Raw genomic sequence first — 18,791 nt, 5'->3', positions numbered from 1 at the left:
ACCTTGTCAAAAATCAATTGGCTATAGATATGTGGGGTTTATTTGTAAATTCTCAATTCTATTCCATTGTTCTATATGTCTGTCCTTATGCCAGTGGGACACGTTTTGATTACTGTAGCTTTATAATAAGTTTTCAAATTGGGAAATATGAGACTTCAAACTGTTCATTTTCAAGATCATTTTAGTTATTTGGGGTCCCAGCTAGGGGTTTTTCTTTTTGTAGCTTGTGATTTTGATTGGCTCATTAGCCTAAAATTCATTTTCTCCATTAACAGTTTATTAACCTGAGAAGGCAACTATTTAATGCCTGGCCAAAGCAGGCATTAAATGAAGAGAAGAGACGGTTTTAGAGGAGGAGAAGCCCATTTTATCCCTGCTAGGAGAGGCGTTAGAAGTGCTGATGCTGCAAGGAAGGACAACTGTGGAGTTGGTAACAGAGGGCACAGGTGGGGAGAGAACAAACCTCCCTCGCCCCACACTCTTATTTTGGGGATACCTTACACTCATATAGACCTACTATTACACTCATATAGACTTACTATTTGCCAGACCCTACCAAGTGCTTAACATAGACTTTTTCTAACACTCCCATGAAGAACTACTGTTATTGACCTCAAGTTCATGTACCTCTTTCAACATAGACTTCTCTTCTGAAACTTAAACCTAGGCAGTCTGGCCCAAGAGACAGAAATAAATATATATATATTTGAAACAAAAATTTCATGAAACAATACTTACACATTCATCGAACAGATGTTTATTGAGCGTTTACCTTGCGCCAGGCCCTGTTTTAGATTACTAGAGCTGTAACAGTTAACAAAACTTTCAAAAATCCCTAACTCGTGGAGCTTATATTTTGGTGGGTAAAATAGAGACAATCAACAAATAAAAAATAATTATACTCAAAGTTTTGCATTATGATCTGCAATAGGAATAATAATAATAATAAACAATTTACTCTTATATTGTAGTTTATGTCAGGCACTGTGATATTTTCTGTTCTGTTCTTTTTTTTTTTTTTGGCATGGGCAGGCACCGGAAATTGAACCCAGGTCTCCGGCATGGCAGACGAGAACTCTGCCACTGAGCCATTGTGGTCCGCCCTGTTCTGTTTCATTTTTTTAAAAAAATTGGGTGGGGTGTGTTATGATCCACTTAGAATAACTATGATCCACTAATGGAGAGAGACCCAGAGTTTGAAATCACTGCTGTCATAGGTACCCTCACCCCAGGGTGTGGATCTTCTTACTCTTTCATATGATGCCTCGCTCCTTGCTCATTCCTCACCCCTCTCTGTTCCCCACCTGGTCAACTCCTGCCCCTCCTCCAAATGACCCATCCTTTTCCATCTCTTCTGGGGAGCCCATCTGATTTCTCCAGCCCACGAAGATTTCACAGAATGACAGGAATTGAGAGTAGAGAGGCCATTAGAGATAAGATAATCTAGTACAATCTTCCCACTTAACAGAAGAGAAAATTGAGGCCCAGACAACACTGCCCTGCCTGGGATCACGCCAATAATAAAAGACTGTTCTGTGAGAGGTGCTGCCTTAACATTCATTCCTGTGTTCTTTCCATGGCACCATCCAACCCCTTCTCTTCTCAGCTCTACAGAGTTTAAGACCAGTGGTCCCCAAACCCTTGCAAAAGACCTGGGGAAATGAAAGGAAATTGATCTCTGGTGCTTGCTTCTTTCTGACCTCCCTCCTGCCACTCTCCACCCTGACCAAGAATGAAGAGATTTAGGTTGAGGCCATGGAGTCTGAAGTTGTAAAGTCTTTGCAGGTGATTCCCATGCACAGGCCGTCTTGGGACCAAGGCCACAGACTGGGCATTGCCATGTGGTCTGTAGCTGTCTCCCTTCATTCTTCTGCTCTCAGCGACTGTGAGCATCCTGTGTCTTGTTCTCCTCGGTCCTTGGCTCCCTTCTGAGGACACAGGGACCTTTAGCCATGACTTACCAATCATTAGAAGATTTGAAACAATTTCTTTCTGTTCTTGAACAAAAGAGAGCCTAAAGTTTCTGTCCAGTTTTTCTGAATCGAGTCCAAGTCTTTCTGCCCCCAAATCTGCTGATTCTGAACGAATTTATTTTGTTAATTTATTTTGAAATAAGTCATCTCAAGTTCCAGTCGAAATGTGTTCGGAGGTAGGGCACCTCATTGTGGACAGTGACAGGGCCTGTGTGTCATCCTGGCTTTAGCAGACCCAATCCTGCAAGAAGCATTTCAAAATAAGCTACTTGGGGTGGGGCAGAGGGGAGGGAGTAGAAGCAGAAAGAGAAATTCATTCATTCTTTTTGGAATAACAGCAGCAAGGTATCAAAGGTCACTTCAACTTTACTCCAGAAAGTATTATTTTTTTGGTGACATAATTTATTAAACTTTTGAGAAAATAACAACAAAGCAGTGCATTTGGAAACCACAGCAACAGCTGTTGCCACATGATGGCTTAGCCTTACGTTGAAAGCTTGTATTCCAGACCCACCAGCTCCTTCCAGAAACTACAATACTAGAATAAGGTATCAAATGTATACAAGCTTCAGGAATGTACAAAATGATAGCCCTACTGCTGAATTCCATTTGCTTTTGTGTGCAAACTTCATGATTTATTTTAGGTTCTAGACACATGGGCCAGGGAGTTGTGTGTGTATTACCTGTCCCTAAATGGGTTTACATCACAAAGGTAGGCGCACCAGGACAGATGCACAAATATCTATTCAGGCACAGTCACATGTAGGACAAACACCAGTGTGTTTGCATGAGTATGAAAGCGTTTGCACCTCTGTATGTATGTATTTAAAATGTTAGGATGCATTTGCTCTTAAGCCTACACAGAGGCACTCAGGCACTTATAAATTGACATGTAGCAGTTCAGCAGCATTCTCAAGTAGAGCTTAGGGAGACATGGACCTAGAAGGGAATTTCATAGTTCATCAGTTCTCTGTTCTGAAGGCATATTTCCACCTGCATTCTGAAAGTCAAGGAATCTCTTAAGAGAGAAACGTACAGATCAGTTGCTTATAAGTGATCCTTATGCATTTCTTAGTAGCCCATATGAATGAAACTACATCTTCCCCCACCCTATCATGTACTCCCCAGCATCTACTGCCTCACACAGCTTCCCCACACCATCCCTGGGCCCTCTCCTCTAGGTTTAGGGGCCATCCTGATAGTTCTGACCCCTAATCTCTAAATAATATGTTTGCGCTTTTTGGCACCAGTCTTAGTTTGCTAGAGCTGCTATGACAAATACCACACAGTGAGTTGGCTTAACAACAAGCATTTATTTTCTCATGGCTTTAAAGGCTTGAAGTTCAAAATCAAGATGTCAGCAAGGCCAGGCCTCCCCCTGGGGTCAGTAGTGTTTGGGGGACGGCAGTCCTCCATCACGTCGCGATGTCCTTCATCTCCCCCTGTGGCTTTCTCTGTTATCTGGCTTCCAAATCTCCTCCCTTTATAAGGCCTTCAGGAATATGGATTATGACCCATCCTGATTCAACTTGGCCTCAACTAACTAGGATCTTCAAAGATCCTATTCACAGATGAGACATCTGAACTAATAAGAGCATCTTCGAAGGTCCCATTTACAAATGGGCTCACGCCTACAGAAATGCAGAATAAGACTTAGACATGTCTTTTGTGGGGGATATGATTAAGTCCCCAGGAACACCTAGTGTGCCTCAAACACTTTCCATTTTTAGTGTAATTTTCATGTTTTACAGGTAAGGAGCCTGAAGCTCAGAGAGGGTGGGCTTCAGGTCCACGCCAGTTAATCTGGTGCCAGCACCCTGTGCATTCTGCTGGGCCAGGAGCTGCCCTAGGGACTGGCGGTTCCCTTGGTTCATGCTTCAGTGAGCGCTGAACTTTGAACTGGGGAGGAGCCGCCAATTCCTACCCTTGCTTCTGTTGCAGCCAACTAGCAGAAGCCACATAAACACTGGGATGTTACTGGAGCTGGCCTCTGTCTCCAACATGTGCCTGTGGGTCTACAGCCTGCAGAATTACGTTCTCACTGTGGGGAGACCTCGCAGCTACTTTCCCTTCACCTGGGCTGGCCTGGGGAAAACGGGAAGGAGGCTCCACTGGGGCAACCACAGCCCCCTGTGGTCAGGGCCTGACCTCCCCTGGCCCTGCTTCTGCTACCTTATCAGATAGTTCCCTGCAGTCACTGGCCGTGCTGGAAGTAGACTAATATGCCACCCCCTGACCAATAATTTAGGTGCATGTCTTTTAAAAATACATGTATGATTCTGTTGACAAATGTTAATACATAGTATAATACTCGAAGGGCTGCTTTCCAAATTCAGGGTGCAGAGAGGGTCGTTCCTCTTATTGTGCTCCCATTACATGCTCGATCCCCCACATGTGTTATTAGGAAGACGTCAGGTCCCCCTCTTGAAGCCCCCTCCCTAGGGGCACATGGACAGCCTCTCAGAGCTCCAGAGAGCACCCCAGCTTGGGCCTCCCTGCTCACGCCTCCTGGGTCTTCTTCCCAGCTGCTCAAGGCCAGCTCGCTGCCACTTTGAGCCCGAAGCTCGGGGTCCCTGCATGGGCTCCATGGAGGGTGCTCGCTGGAGAATGGCCCACTCTCCGCACTCAGCAGCACTGCAGGTGCATCTCTTTCTGTGCTCATTGTTCTCAGGTCAAGGATGGAGCTGCTCCCAGGGAGAAAGATAGCTGCTCCAGCCAGGAGCACCAGATCCAAATTGAGATGAGATCGCCCGTCACCTTCCTTCCCCCATGGTTCCCAAGGCATGAGGCAGCACTTGTCTGGTAGGTAAAGCATTTCATGAACCGCAAAGCAGGGATAAAGTATAAGACACGAGTAAGGTGTAAAAAGCTCACTAAAGTGGTATATTTCTTTACAGAATAGGCCTGATAAGGGGTTTGCTGAATGAGAAGTGAGAAATAACAGATGCATGGACATCGTCATTTTCTAGATGGGGAAACTGAGGCCCAAAGAGGTTAGGGCAAGGGATTTGTCTACAAGACGCAAAGAGCAAACCATCATTTTATTTCTTCTTTCTTTATATTTTTCTTCTTTCTTATGGTCAGTCTTGAAATTGGTTCATGACTGAGAAAACTACTACTTTTCTGATTAAAAACAAAACAAAACCAACAACAACAACTTTTTTTTCCTAGGTAGATTTTGCAGCAGGAGGGTTGTGGCAGATAAAAGCACTACTTGTTCCTGTCATAAGAGATAAGGAAATGGCCTGATTAATGTGTCTGGTGGCTGCAAGTCTCCAGATTTGGTACCGGGAAAACCTGCTCTTTTTCTTGGTTATTGTGTGTCCAGTGAGTCTGGGGAACATGTCCAGGTAACTTGTTTCCAAGACCCCAGGGTGACAGTCCATTGCCTGAAGCTGCTCTGGTTACATGCTCTGAAGGAAACCGGGTCAAGCCTTGGCCAGGGCCATGGCAGGACCCACCCGAAGGGACACCAGGCTCTCTGTGGTCTCCGTAAGTGTAACCCTTGGAGTTGTACAATGGAGGGTCCTGGTGGCCCCAGCTGAGCAGCCTATGGAAAGGCAAGACAAATCACAACTGGGCTGCAGTGCTTATCTTCTGATTCTGCTGGGTGCTTGCAAGAATAGAGGAACCATCATGGGGAAATAGGGAAAGGAAAGATAAAATTGGTGGTAGTACTTCTTACTCCTTTTTCCCCTCCTCTGGGCCTATGGTATCCTGTCTATTGCCCAAAGCCCAAACCTCACCTGCTCAGAAAGTCCCTTCCTCACTGGCCTGCCCTCACGAGTCTCCTCTGATCTCTAACAGCATGCCCAAAGCTCCCTACTAGGCACTCGGCTGGTTTCGTTGCAGGGGAGCGGGGAATCTAGAGCTCAGGGGTCTCTTGAAAGTCTTGGTTTGATTAGTTTTAGCATCCCCAGCTCCTGCCCCCTTATCCCACCCCACTGCTCCTCTACCCCTGGACAGCTGTGGTGACAGGGCCCTTGGAAGTCTCAGGAATAAAGGGCAGCTGGCTAGAAACAGTGATTAATAGATGATTAGCATCTTAAAGGGAAATGAGAAAGGCCTTAAGGCTTAGAGGCTCATTTCTCTAGTTCTTTCTCTTTTTTTTTTCCTTCCCCTCCATCAGCTTTATGGTTGCTCCTTTCCCCTGCTGTGGCTCCTAATCTTTAAATATATATATATGAATATATATAAATTAATATATATTTAAATATGAATATATATGTATTTATTTTAACTCTTTCTCGATGAACATGCATATGTACTTTTACTGTACACAACGGCAAATGCTGCTGGGATACAGATCATAAATGGCTGGATGGAGTGTTTCTGTGCCCTCTTTTAGCTATTCTCCCTGAGGACCACCGTTCTTTCTCCCTCTCCCTTTTCTTCCCTATTCTCATCTTCCTGCCCACTTTTTTCTTTTAACCATTAAAAACAATGTATATATATATATTTTATATTTTTTATGGCACAGTGATGGGACAAAGGGACTTGAAGTCAGGATTCGGGTTATAGCCCTGCTACTCCCCAGTGTTGTTCCTTGACCACAACCTTCATCCCCTTATTTGGCCCCAATGTGGAATTGAAGCCCATTTCAAGTAATTTGTGATGTAAGAAGAAATTTAGTTTTCTCGTTTTACTAAAAAAATCCGTATCTCAACACCGTATCTAAACGATGTAAGTTGCTGTCTTCCTAAAATGATTAAGGTGTGGGGAGGAGGTGGCCCTCGATCCGGAGGCTTTTGCAATTCCACCCTAAATTCTGTGAATCACAGAACTTCACCCTTTATAACAGTGCGTTTTCCATACTGATTTTCATATGTGCTAATGTTGTTTCTCCAACTAAATGAAAACATCCTTTCAAGTAGAGACCCACTGTAGTTGCGTATCCCTCGTAGCCCCCCAGGCGGGGCTGGGCTCAAGATAAATGAGGTTCAAATGAAATTTAAACAAAATAGCAGCTTCGCATCAAGATTGGCTGGTGGGTCGAATGATACTTGTTGGGGACATCTAAGCACATTAGATGAGCCAGGTCCCTTTGACATTGAAGAATCTACTTCTGCTCTGTTTCTGGTGTTTCGGATGATGCAAGAACAGAATAATCCCGAGTCTCTCCCCTCTGCCACCAGAGAATCAGCCACAGGAACTTAACACCCAAAAGCCTGCCCGGAGAAGGAGAGGAACCACCAGCAAGGGCCAGCACCCTCCCCTCTTAGGATGGGGGAACCAGGCTGGGAAGGGGGACCACCCTTACCCTCTCACGTCTTTCTCCAGCCAGGAGATGTGGGCCTGAGAAGCCTGGGGGACGCTGGCACATGCTCCCTTCTGTACCCCCCTCCCTCCCCCACCGAGAACTGTGCCCAGAGGGAAGGTAGAGGACCCCGGCCTCTTCTTCTAGCCTTGGAAGTGGCTCCCTACTAGGAAAGCAGACAGAAGAGACCTGGATTTACCTGAACAGGTAAAGGAACCAGCATTGTGGCCGGCTTTCCTCCTTTCTTTTGGGGAAGAAGGAGAACTTGACCAGTATAAAGGGACTTGACCCCTAGTTCCTTCTTCTTTGTCCAGAGAGGTAAATGTCAGGTTGTACTGAAATGAGCTTTCACCTCAGCTTTGGCCTGAGGTCCTGGGTGAAGTCCCTGCCCCTTTCTCTTGCTTCTGAACCCTAAGGCAGCTCCCCTGCTTATCACTGTGAGAGCAGGCTGGGCGAGGCAGCACGCAGTCAGTCCCACAGAAAGTTTTATGCAGGTACAGGGGGGCGGGAGGAGGCAGGGGGGTAGGGGATGGGGGTCCCAAGCAGCCCTTTCTCCCCAGAAACCCATCAGTCTCCCAGGGGAGAGATGATTCACGCAGAACAAAAGAGGAAGCATGGTACAGGGGAAGGAATGATCAAAAGGCATGTGGCTGAGGACAGGCCTCATGCTCTGAGAAGCTGCCATTGATGTTCATTTTGACCAGATCCCACTGGTGTAAAGACAGAAACCTGCAGGGGTCTGAGCGAGTTACGCAGTATGGCGTGCCTAGGGCCCTGTCCCTTTCCAAAATTAGACCTGTCCATGGGCAGCGCAGAGCCTGGTACGATGACCTCTGAAGCAGGGACTTCAGATTCTCATCGTCGCAGCACCTCAGGCTTATGCCGCCTCCCCAACCGAGTCATGCAGCGCTCCTGAAAATGTAAGTCTGCCATTGGGCACTGGCACCTGCTTTCAGCCCTGAACAGCTCTTCAAACCCCAGCCCTGTGCTTAGCCTCCTGGCATCATGGACTGCAGCGCTCAGCCCCTGCTGCCCATTAGATTCATCTGGGGAGCTCTTAAAAGTCCCCGTGTCCTAACCCAGGCCAACCAAAGCACCATCTCTGGCATGGGGTCTGGGCTCTCCGGTGATTCTTTCTTGCAACCGGGGTAAGGAGCCACTGGCAGGATCCTCGAGGAAGGTTCTAGGCAGAAGTTGCAGTCTGCTCAGTCCTCTCCATTGCACGGGGCTCCTTGTGAGCTCTACCCAACTCTTCCCAGCATCCCTGGAATGTACAAAAATAATGCGATGCCATTTACTAGCTGTATGGCTTCAACAGCATCCCTTCTTCTGTAAAGTGGGGGTGACAGTGTGCACCCCAGAGCTGCTGTGGTGAGACTCTCCCAGCCCTCGTGCGGGGCCTGGCAGAGTGGGTGCCTTAAAACAGGTACCATGTTTTTGTATATTTCCCTTCCTGTGAACCCCTGTAGACTTCCCACTGTCCCTGTGGGGAATCTCAGCCCCAAGGTGAGACGTACCACTGGATAGCTAGGTCTCTTGTATTTCCTCATTTACGATACATTTAATTTTTTTCTGTGTCTGCCTATGTAGCAACCTTTCCTTATCTATCAAGGGATTAAAATTTAAATATACATATAGACGTGAGGGATGTATATGTGTGCGCGCACAGCATCCACTCCCGAACGGGAACTATGAGAACAGCTGCTGCGTTTCATATTTATATTTTTAAAACATTTGAGCTCCTGGACAAAAAAGTGCTTCCTAATTATATGGTATTGTGGCTGCTGTTACTGTGGCTGAAGGAACTGGAATTAAATTTATTTTAGCTTGCTCTATTGGAGTCAGGACGACTTGATCTCAGTGTGTACATGTCTTTGCAATGCTGGCTTTAACATTTTACAGCCAAGAATTTGGCACTCTTTTAGTAGACTTGCAGACTTAGAACTAAGTATTATGGTATTAAGTGTTTCTAAAGGAGTAAGATGGTAGACGGAGATGCAAGAATATATATGTATTTTATTTTTAATGGCACAGTGATGGGACAAAGGGACTTGGAGTCAGGATTCTGGTTGTACCCCTGCTACTGGGTTGTACTCCCCAGTGTTATTCCTTGGCCACAGCCTTAAACCCCTCAGGACTGTAGGAGATGTTTTCCAAGATCTCTTCTGACTCTGATGTGTCTAAATTCCAAGAAGCAGAGGTAGTGCTGATGTTCAGCTGCTGGTGTTCTTTCATGCACTTTTCACATGTTTAGCCCTGAAAACTCTCCTGCCGCTGTGTACACTTTACAATATAAACAGGTACAACCTCATTATTGCATCCATTCATGATAAGACAAAGACTTGAAATTCTATTTGCTCCAGATTCCAGAACCGGAGGGGATGAGTTGCCTTGATTCATATCACCCTCGAGGGGGTTCTGATAGCGAACTAGTGGGAAATACTGGTAGGTGGGACGGTACAGGTATCATAGAGCCCTGTGCATGCTTCCTTGAGTTACCCACACACACCCCACCCCACATTCTTTATAATATTGTTATTAGAACCTTGATAAACTTGTGAAAGAGTAAAGTTTTCTACACCATCGCAGTCATCAGGGACCACTCAACTACCAACAAGGAAGGTATCCAAACCATCATGTGTAAAAATTAGAATTTGTGTATAGAATAGAGGGAACTACCAGCAAATGCCTGGTTTTCATGTAGAAGGACTTTGTGGCTACTCCGTGGGAACATACTGAATTAGGAGTGAGCTGAGTTCTCCTGTGGGTTCTGACAATGCATTACTGTTGTGCAAATCCCTAACTTCTCTGTCTTAGATCCTCATCCTTAGGGGAATGGTATTGGGCTAGAAAGATCTAACCATTTCTTACCATCTCCGTTGCTACCACCCTGATCCAAGCCACCACCATCCCTCGCCTGGAACATTCCAGCAGCCTACTGTCCAGTCTCCTGATAGTCTACTCTCCATAAGGCAACCAGGGTGATCATGTTAAAATAGAAGTCAGATCATGTTATCCTCTGCTCAGAACCCTCACTGGCTTTTTCTTATTTTCAGAGTATAATCCACAGTCCTTAAAGTGGTCCAGAAGTCCAATAGAGTTTCATCCCACCATCTCTCTGACCTTGTCAATTACCCCAGCCCCACTGGCCACCATTTTCTTCCTTGAACAGGTCGGGCCTTCTCCTGCCTCAGGACCTTTGCACTTGTCATTCCTTCTGTTGTAAAACTCATTCCTGAAAGAAACCCATCTGATAAAGTAAGGAAAAAAGACAGTTCTCACCTTAAGGGAAAATCTTCTCATTGCCTTCTCCCACCGTCATAGCCCATGCACTCATTCACCCTCCCAGCCCCTTAGTCATTCAGCATTCTTAGTTTCTTGCTTTCTGCAAGACTAGGACTGTGGTTGATCTATTCATTGCCTTGGTATCCATGGCCTGAGCTACGCTAGTGATGTGGTAGGTTGTTTTCTCCTGAGCATAACTAAGCCAAGCGCATTGGGTTGCCTTTTCACCTGCACACACACACAACATGACTTGCATGTGTAAACAAGAATACAGCAAGAAGGGTGCCTTTTTCAATTGCTAAAGCTGCCAGAATGTAATAAACCAGAAATAGATTGGCTTTTATAAAGGGGGTTTATTAAGTTGCAAGTTACATTTCTAAGGCCGTGAAAATGTACAATTTTTAAGGCATCAGAAAGAGGATATCTTCTCTCAAGAAAGGCTGCAGGTATTTTAGACACCTCTGTCAGCTGGGAAGGCGCGTGGCTGGCATCTGCTTGCCTTTGCTCCTGGTTCCATTGCCTTCAGCTTCTGATTCCAGTGGCTTTCCCTCTAAGCCTCTGTGGCTCCTCACTTAGCTTCTCATGGGCAAATTCTGGGTTTCATCTCTTAGCTTAGCATCTCCAAACATCTGTGTCTTGGTTTCATCTCTCTGCTTTGTGTGTCAGCTCTGAGCTCTCTTTCTCTCCGTGAGCTCTTCTTAAGGACTCAAGTAAATGAATTACGACCCACCTTGAATGGGCGGGGCCACATCTCCATCTCATCCAAAGGTCCCACCCACAACTGGGTGGGTCATATCACCACAGAAACAATCTAATCAAAACGTCCTACCCAAACAGTAGGTCTGCCCCCACAAGAATGGCTTAGGATTAAAAGAACATGGCTTTTCTGGGGGTACTTAATGGTTTCAACCCAGCACAGTGCCTAAGAATACACACAGTATGGCCAGATGCAGTGAATCCAGTAGTGTGATAGATGCTAACACTCAAACACACAGCACATCCATTCACACACACTCTCGCATGTATGCATATGGGTGGGGAAGGGAGTGTTGGGTTTGGTTCAACTGATGTTGCTGAGCGCCAGTGCCTCCACCCAGGAAGATTTCCCTGGGGAGGCATCCTGAATATGGGACTTCCGGGCAGATGGCCAAGCAGCTGGCTTTAGTGGTGACCAACTGTGGGTTGAGCTGGGCAGGACTGGCAAGACCTTAAGGGGAAGTAACCTTTCCAACCAAAAAGGAAAAACAGCATAATGTGGTGGAAAGGACATAATCCAGGGCCGACTTCTGGCTCTGCCATCTACTGACTGGGTGACCTTCAGGTATTTGCTTCCTTTGGCCTCAGTGCTGAGTCTGTAAAATGAGGATAATAATATCGACCTCGTAGAGTTGTTGGCAGCTTAGATAAGATCATGTCTGTTAAGGGACCTGGCACTTACTTCCACTAAACGTTCTGGCTGCCTCTCTGCTGGTGTTTCTCAGCACTCTCAGGGTCCCCACAGTAACTTGCCTGTACTCGGTACGTAAGAGTTGGTGATAAGGTGGTGCTAACATGGTCTATTCCCAGTGTGGTCAGACCAGCCTTCAGAATGACTTGGACACAGCGGGATTGAGTGTCTGTTGCAGAAAAGCATGACTTTCTTTTACATCAGCCTCAAACGTAACATACACCAGTATAGAAGTGAGCCTGACAAAAAAAGGGGAAACTGAGTTCTTATAATGAAATTATGCTAACTATTGTGAGTATATCTTTCTAAATGGAACTCTGTGGCCTTTCCTTTTGGAGAGAGTAACTGTCAATGTGAACTCCTTAGAACGTATTCATTTCCCAGATCTGGATTTTAGCTGATTGGTTTTTACAAAATGATGTCTCCTTATCTCTAAAAGTACTTGGTTATAGTACTTGATTTATCTAAAAAGTCTGGTTCAGGTAGACTGAGAAAGTGTAACTTTCTAGAAACATGAATCATTTTAAGACTGCTTTCAATGGCACTGCTATTCAAATTCTATGAATTGAATTGCCACCCACTTTGAACTTGGCCTTAATATTTCAAGGTCGGCCCTGCTAGGTGCTGGTGGACATAAACCTGGTTCTTCTCAAACCACATTTAGTTGGTATTAGAATAATCATCTCCTACCATCCACCTGCTGCTGTTTTTCTCTGCTTTCTGTTTGTTTTTCAATTAACCTCATAATTGAAACGAAGATGAAAGTTTGTAATCTTGCTTCCTGGCCTAAGGTGACTTTGTTATAGATTGGCCATTCTGACATCCCTGCCTGCCTGGCTACACCAAGGGGCCAGACCTTGCCAGTGGTGGAAGACATACTAGGGTGTTTTCTTGTTTGTTTTGTTTTTATATGCCATATGGCGGGGTCACATTTCATTCTTTTTCCATGTGAGTATCCCGTTATTGCAGCATCACTTGTTGAATTTTTGTTTGTTTGCTTGTTTGTTTGTTTGCTTGTTTGTTTGTTTTTTTGGGAAGTACATGGGCCAAGAATCGAACCTGGCTTTCCTGCATGGCAGGCGAGAATTCTACCACTGAACTACCCTCACACCCACACTGGGGTGTTTTGCTGGGGTGTGTTGTGGGGTCACAGTTCTTGCTTTCTGCATATGTTCTGTACACTGAGAACCCCCAGGACCTTCCTGCTCTCTGGCCCATCTGGGGAAAGACGCAACCAGAACACAACATTCTGGCAGCAGCGCTATAATTTCCTTGACAGTAATGACTTTTGTCTTATATTGTTTGGTATTATGAATGCTTTCATGTACATAGGAGATATAATAAATATTTTCGACTGACTGACTACTTTTGGGTCTGCCACCACCACCCCCATCCAAGCCAGCCACTTCATAGTCTTTCCAGCTGTGCCACCGCCAGAACCTATCCTAATTCTTAGACTGAGAAGTCTTCTGACCACAAGCAATTAATTTACACTGAAGTGTAGATTATCAGAAACCCTCCTTCATGCATCACCATTTCAGGATTATCTGAGCATTTGTTGAGGAAGACTCCTTAACTGAAAGGAATAAACTGTCACTGACACCAGAGGGCTCTTAAATTCATACCAGGTGAGAGAAAGCTGGCTGCATTAGGGATGGAGAGCCTGGTGATTGTCGAGGCCAATGTGTGTAAAATAAAGAGCGAAAGGAGAGAAGAATTTCCCTTCCACCTGTGTTTCCTCTCTCCACCCCCCACCCCCCATCCTAAGCATTGTACCAAAGGGAAGTTCGTACAGCGAGAGTCCCAGAAAGTGTCTTGGCTACTTAAAAAGATCTTGAACACCGACACCTTTGATTGCTCACGAAAGAGCCCCAAGCCACCTTGTTTCTCCTTACCATGGGGTTGTTTGTTGCTCTTGGCGGGTCCCCTCACAGCTGGGGTGCTGAGGCGCAGATTGACTGAAGCTCTTCCCAGAGGCATTCCCAGGCCACACTGTAGTGGCCTTTGAGATCCCCAGAGTTTTGGTCCCTCACCACACTTCCTACTAAACGTCTCATCTAGAAAGAGAGCAAAAAACTAAGTGACGCTAGATACTGCCTGTTTAAGCTTTATAGCTTGAGAAACTTTTTCGGCTCCTCTGCCGCCTTTCCCTTCCTTTTCCTCCCTCTCTTTCCTCCCTCTGTCTTCACATCTGCTTCTTTTTCCTCCTCTCACTCCCGTCTCAAGCCTTCTCTCCCTGCACCTGGGAGTCTCCAACCTGGAGAGGAGGGAGCTAAGGCCCTGAGGCTGTTCGCAGACTTGCAGAGCTCTCTGAGTCAGACTCGGAGAAGGGCTTGAACTGCTTCTCCCGGAGGTGGGAGGAAGTGGCCTCTGCCCTGTGCGGGCTGCAGGAAGTGCCGAAGGATGGTAGCTCAGAGAGGCCTTGTGCTGTTGGCCCAGCTCTGGCCTGGCGCGGAGTTTACGTCTCAAGTGAGGAATGGCAGAACGGCTGCCCTTCCGCTGGCCTTGGCTGTCCTGCACAACCCAGGGGTGTTAGGAAAATGAAGGCAGAAAGCATTCTAAATGTTGTAGAGAGTTGAACAGAAAGAAGGTGGCCTGTCCGATTTCTCTGTCTAAAACGAAATCCTCCAGCTAACCCTCTGCTCCATAATGCGGAATACATGGGCTGCTCAGCCCCCTTGCCAGCTGATTCAGCTAATGAAAAAATCAAAGCCACCCCATGATCAGGTGACCTCACAGTGAGTGAGTATGTGTTTGAGTGTGTGAGTGTGTGAGTGTGTGTGTGTGTGTGTGTCACTGGAGCCTCTCCAAGCAATTTGAGAAATGGACAGACTTCTGCCTGCTGGGCCCAGCCCACTCTCCTGCCTCCTTCCTCAGGACTCTTGCCTACCCTTTCCCAACCCCTCTCTTATACCTTTGTCCCCCATCAAAAAATCTGCCAGGAAGAGGCTTACCAACCAGTGAGTAACCCAGGTGACCGGCCCTCCCTTCGGGTCTTTTTTCTCTCCCCTTCCAGGTTCCTGCACATGGGGCTTTGCTGCAGGCTCCTCAGTGGCCCCGAGTCTAGGCCACCTGCCCTTCTTGATACAAGTAAAGCTGGCTGAAGGGGCTTTTCTTTACTGGTCAGTTGGGTTTACTGGCATGGGCATCTATTTCAGGTCCTCCCTTACCTGCTTCACCTCTCACGTCTCCTAGGATGGGGAGGCCCCATTCTCCATTCCCCACCTACTCCCTGGAGTTTCCTAGCCCCTTTTTTACACCACCCCCCTCCCCAATCCTCCAGGCACCTCAGCCTCCCCATCTCGCTGACTGAGTCCCTTCCTTAAGAAAAGAGCAAATCCCAAGTCACCACTTGAGAGTCTGGTGCCTTTCATGTTGGGGGTATGCATTGCCCCCCCCCCAATAGCCTTCTCTGCTGCTCTGCAGGATGGCACTTCCTCCTCAGTATCTGGGGTCCCCGGGCAATGGGTTGCACCTCTGATCCCAGCACTCAGAGGAGATGAAAGAGATGAAGGCTGAGGTTGGTTCTCACTTAGTGTGTCTAATAAAGTACACCTCACCACCCAAAGGTGAGGTTTCGTCTGTCCTGTGCTACGCCATCCCCTGAAATATCTAATGCACAGAAGAAATTCTGCTTCCTCTTATTCCTGTAATGCTGAGACTGTTTTTCGTGAACAGATAATCTGGTCTTAATGTGCTGAGAGCATTTGTTCCCTCTCTGTCCTGGGTCACACCCCCAGGGATCTTGTATTGACTCGCATGGATCTGTGAGGAGCTTCCAGGCCCCTTCTCCTTCCTACTCAGGGGGTTGGAGTCAGTTGGGGAGGGGAGAAGTCTCTACCTTCCCCACCATAAAGTTGTGTACATAAAGGTAGGGGCAGCTGGAAAGGCGTCATTGAGTTTTCTCTCAGAGAATTTTGCGTTTTATCAGAGTAAAAAACAAAGCTCCAAGGAATATGTGTTGAGAAAAGCTGTGCATCCATCTCAGAACTGGTGTATTTTCTCCTCATGGAAAATGAGACTCGTGGAACCCGTGTGTTTTCCTTTTTCTTGGTTGCAGTGGCTCTCAATCTTGTCCACATATTAGAATTACCTGAAGGACATTTGAAACTCGCAGTCCTCAGGCTGTGCCCCAGATCAATTAAATCAGAAACTTGGGGACCCAGGCATTCAACTCTTCTCTTCCTCCTCTCCCTGCTCCCTTTCCCCCTTCCTCTCCCTCCCTCCTCCTCCTTCGCTTCTTCCTCCTCCCCAGGTGATGCCAACGTACATCCAAAATTAAGAGCCACTGGTCTGTGGGGAGTTTGGGCCAAATGTGTAACCCAACTTTAGTGTTCTCACCTGCACACTCACTTGCTCTTTCTCTGGTTTCACCCTCCCATCTTGATTTTTCTCTGATCCCGATTTCCATTGGCCAGTGGGCTTTTAGGGGCCCTTAGTTTAAACCTGGTCTTTTATGACCATAGTTTCTGCCATAATGTACATTTGCCACACTGGGAAAACTTCGGTTGACTGAATGGATGAATGAATATAATTAAAAAACAGGAAACAAAACTGAATTGCAGCAGTGCTTTATTTGTCTTAAAAGTATTTTATGACAAGTAGGTTTGATTAGAGAAGGAAAAATGATAAATGGAGAATTTTTATGGGAATTCTAAAGGGGCCTTCTTGACATTCTCAATATATTTAAGGATGTGGTGACCCTGGTATTCATGTCTCATTTCACTTTACAACTTTTATTTTCACTTAAAGTAATTACTTTTTTTTTTTAATAAACATGAATCCCTAGCTCTATTCTTATTGAATGATTAGGCTAAGTTTTTACCTCATAAACAAAACAAAGAGAAAGGAAGGGAAAAGTGGGAGGGAATTTCCTCACTTACCAAAGAGCTGACAAGTAGAAAGGCAAGAGGAAATAGGTGAAGTTAATTGAGCTGGAAGTCTGGAGACGGCAAGTGCATGGGTGCGTTTGGGGAGGTGGGTTAAGGCGGGGCTCAGGTCTGTGGTTTCAGTTTTCAGATATGTGCAGACCTGCAGGGAAGGGCAGGGGCAGAATTCCACTCCCTGCTAGGGGGACCAGCTGCCTAGGTTTATCCGGGGACTGGATGGTTTCTCAGCATGCGGAATTTTTAGTTTTACAACCAGTAATTTTAGGCAAACTGATATTAGTTGGTCACCCTAACTCCCATCCCAGGACGTACTGGTTGCTTGCTTACTAATTGTTGTTTGGAGGCAATTGGAGGCAGAAAAGGGAATAAAGGAGTTTTAGGATGGAGTAAGAAGTTTGACCTAGCTTTAAGTGAAATGAATTTTAAGCTCTGGTGTTTATAATGCTAGGCAGACCTTCATCTAATCCATTTATTCTAAGGAAAGATATACTGAACAAAAACCCACTTCAGAGGGTGGGGGAGTGAACAAAGGGGTATGCCTCTGTTGTAGTTTGCTAGCTGCCGGAATGCGATATACCAGAAACGGAATGGCTTTTAAAAGGGGAATTTATTAAGTTGTAAGTTTACAGTTCTAAGGCCATGAAAGTGTCCAAATTAATACAAGGCTATGAAAATGTCCACACTAAGGCACCAACAAGAGGTTACCTTCACCCAAGAAAGGCTGATGAATTTCCAGGGTTTCTCCCGCAACTGGAAAGGCACATGACAAATACGGTGACATCTGCTATCTTTCTCTCCAAGCTTCTTGTTTCATGAAGCTCCCCGGGGGTGTTTTCCTTCTTCATCTCCAAAGGTCTCTGGCTGTGTGGGCTCTTGTGGCTCTTTCCAAAATGGTTCCCTCCGAAAGGACTCCAATAAGCAACCCACCTTGAATGGGTGGACACACACCTCCATGGGAACCATCTAATCAAAAGTGACCACCCACAGTTGGGTGGATCACATCTCTATGGGAACAATCAAAAAGCTCCCACCCAGGGTGGGCCACGGTGGTTCAGCAAGCAAGAATGCTTGCCTGCCATGCTAGAGGACCCAGGTTCGATTCCCGGTGCCTGCCCATGTGAAAAAAAAAAAAAACTCCCACCCAGCAATGTTGAATGAGGATTAAACTACATGGCTTTTCTGGGGTATACCCCAAGATTCAAAGTGGCATAGTTTGAATAAAGGAGTTTCACATAAAGAGGAAAAAACATGGATGAAAATTTCTGTTTGGAGGCAAAACTACCTCAAATGTGTTCTTCCCACTAAACTAGGAATTAATTGCGAGGCAAGGGCTTTGTCCTGTATCTGTGAATCTTTGAATCCCTGTTGTCTACAGTGCCTGGTACACAACAGATGTCCGGTACACAACAGATGTCCAGTAAATGTTCGCTGAATTAAATTCAGCCAAGAGTAACACATATTGGGTGTTTGGCTGTAGGTTAAAGGTTACAAGTATTCACAAAAGGATCATTGTCAAAATGTAGTTTTAGATATCGTTGAAGATACAAAACATATACTCAAAGTATTAATAAGTGCAGAATTACGTAAAGATAATGTATCAAAGAAAAAACAAAGCATCATGTTGTTTTGGGGTTAGGGACAACACTCTCAGTAGCATCTTTTTTTTCGATCTGGGCAGGCTCTGGGAATCGAACCTGGGTCTCCGGCATGGCAGGCAAGAACTCTGCCACTGAGCCACTATTGCCTGCCCTCGGTGGCATCTTTAATTCAAATTTGATTCCAACTGCAGTAGCAGGGAGAATAAACCAAGTAAAATACTTTCTCAACCATTATAAGTTACACTGAGTTTATATAGGGTTAGGGACTAGACTGAAGAAAGAGAAAGAAGGAAGTAGAAAAATAGCAAGTGAATTTAGCCTGAGTTATGCTAGGGTAGCAAA

At 45.9% G+C, this 18,791-nt stretch overlaps 1 protein-coding gene across 10 annotated transcripts in view; it reads left to right on the top strand.

Annotated features, from left to right (window-relative positions):
- Nucleotides 1-18,791, top strand: part of PRKAG2 (protein kinase AMP-activated non-catalytic subunit gamma 2) — a 614,065-nt gene that overhangs the window by 224,444 nt on the left and 370,830 nt on the right. For 9 of the 10 annotated variants that reach the window (XM_077150199.1, XM_077150232.1, XM_077150194.1 and 6 more), the window contains one exon: nucleotides 4,645-4,775. The exons of the other annotated variant lie outside the window; for it this stretch is intronic. The gene's annotated coding sequence lies outside the window, so the exon portion shown is untranslated. The remainder of the gene's footprint in view (nucleotides 1-4,644; nucleotides 4,776-18,791) is intronic. 10 annotated transcript variants of the gene reach the window in all.

This window comes from Tamandua tetradactyla, chromosome 1, assembly GCF_023851605.1.
Source record: "Tamandua tetradactyla isolate mTamTet1 chromosome 1, mTamTet1.pri, whole genome shotgun sequence".
In the NCBI taxonomy this organism is placed as follows: domain Eukaryota; kingdom Metazoa; phylum Chordata; class Mammalia; order Pilosa; family Myrmecophagidae; genus Tamandua; species Tamandua tetradactyla.
Note: the sequence above shows the minus strand (reverse complement) of the source record. Positions and strands in the feature narration are given on the sequence as shown.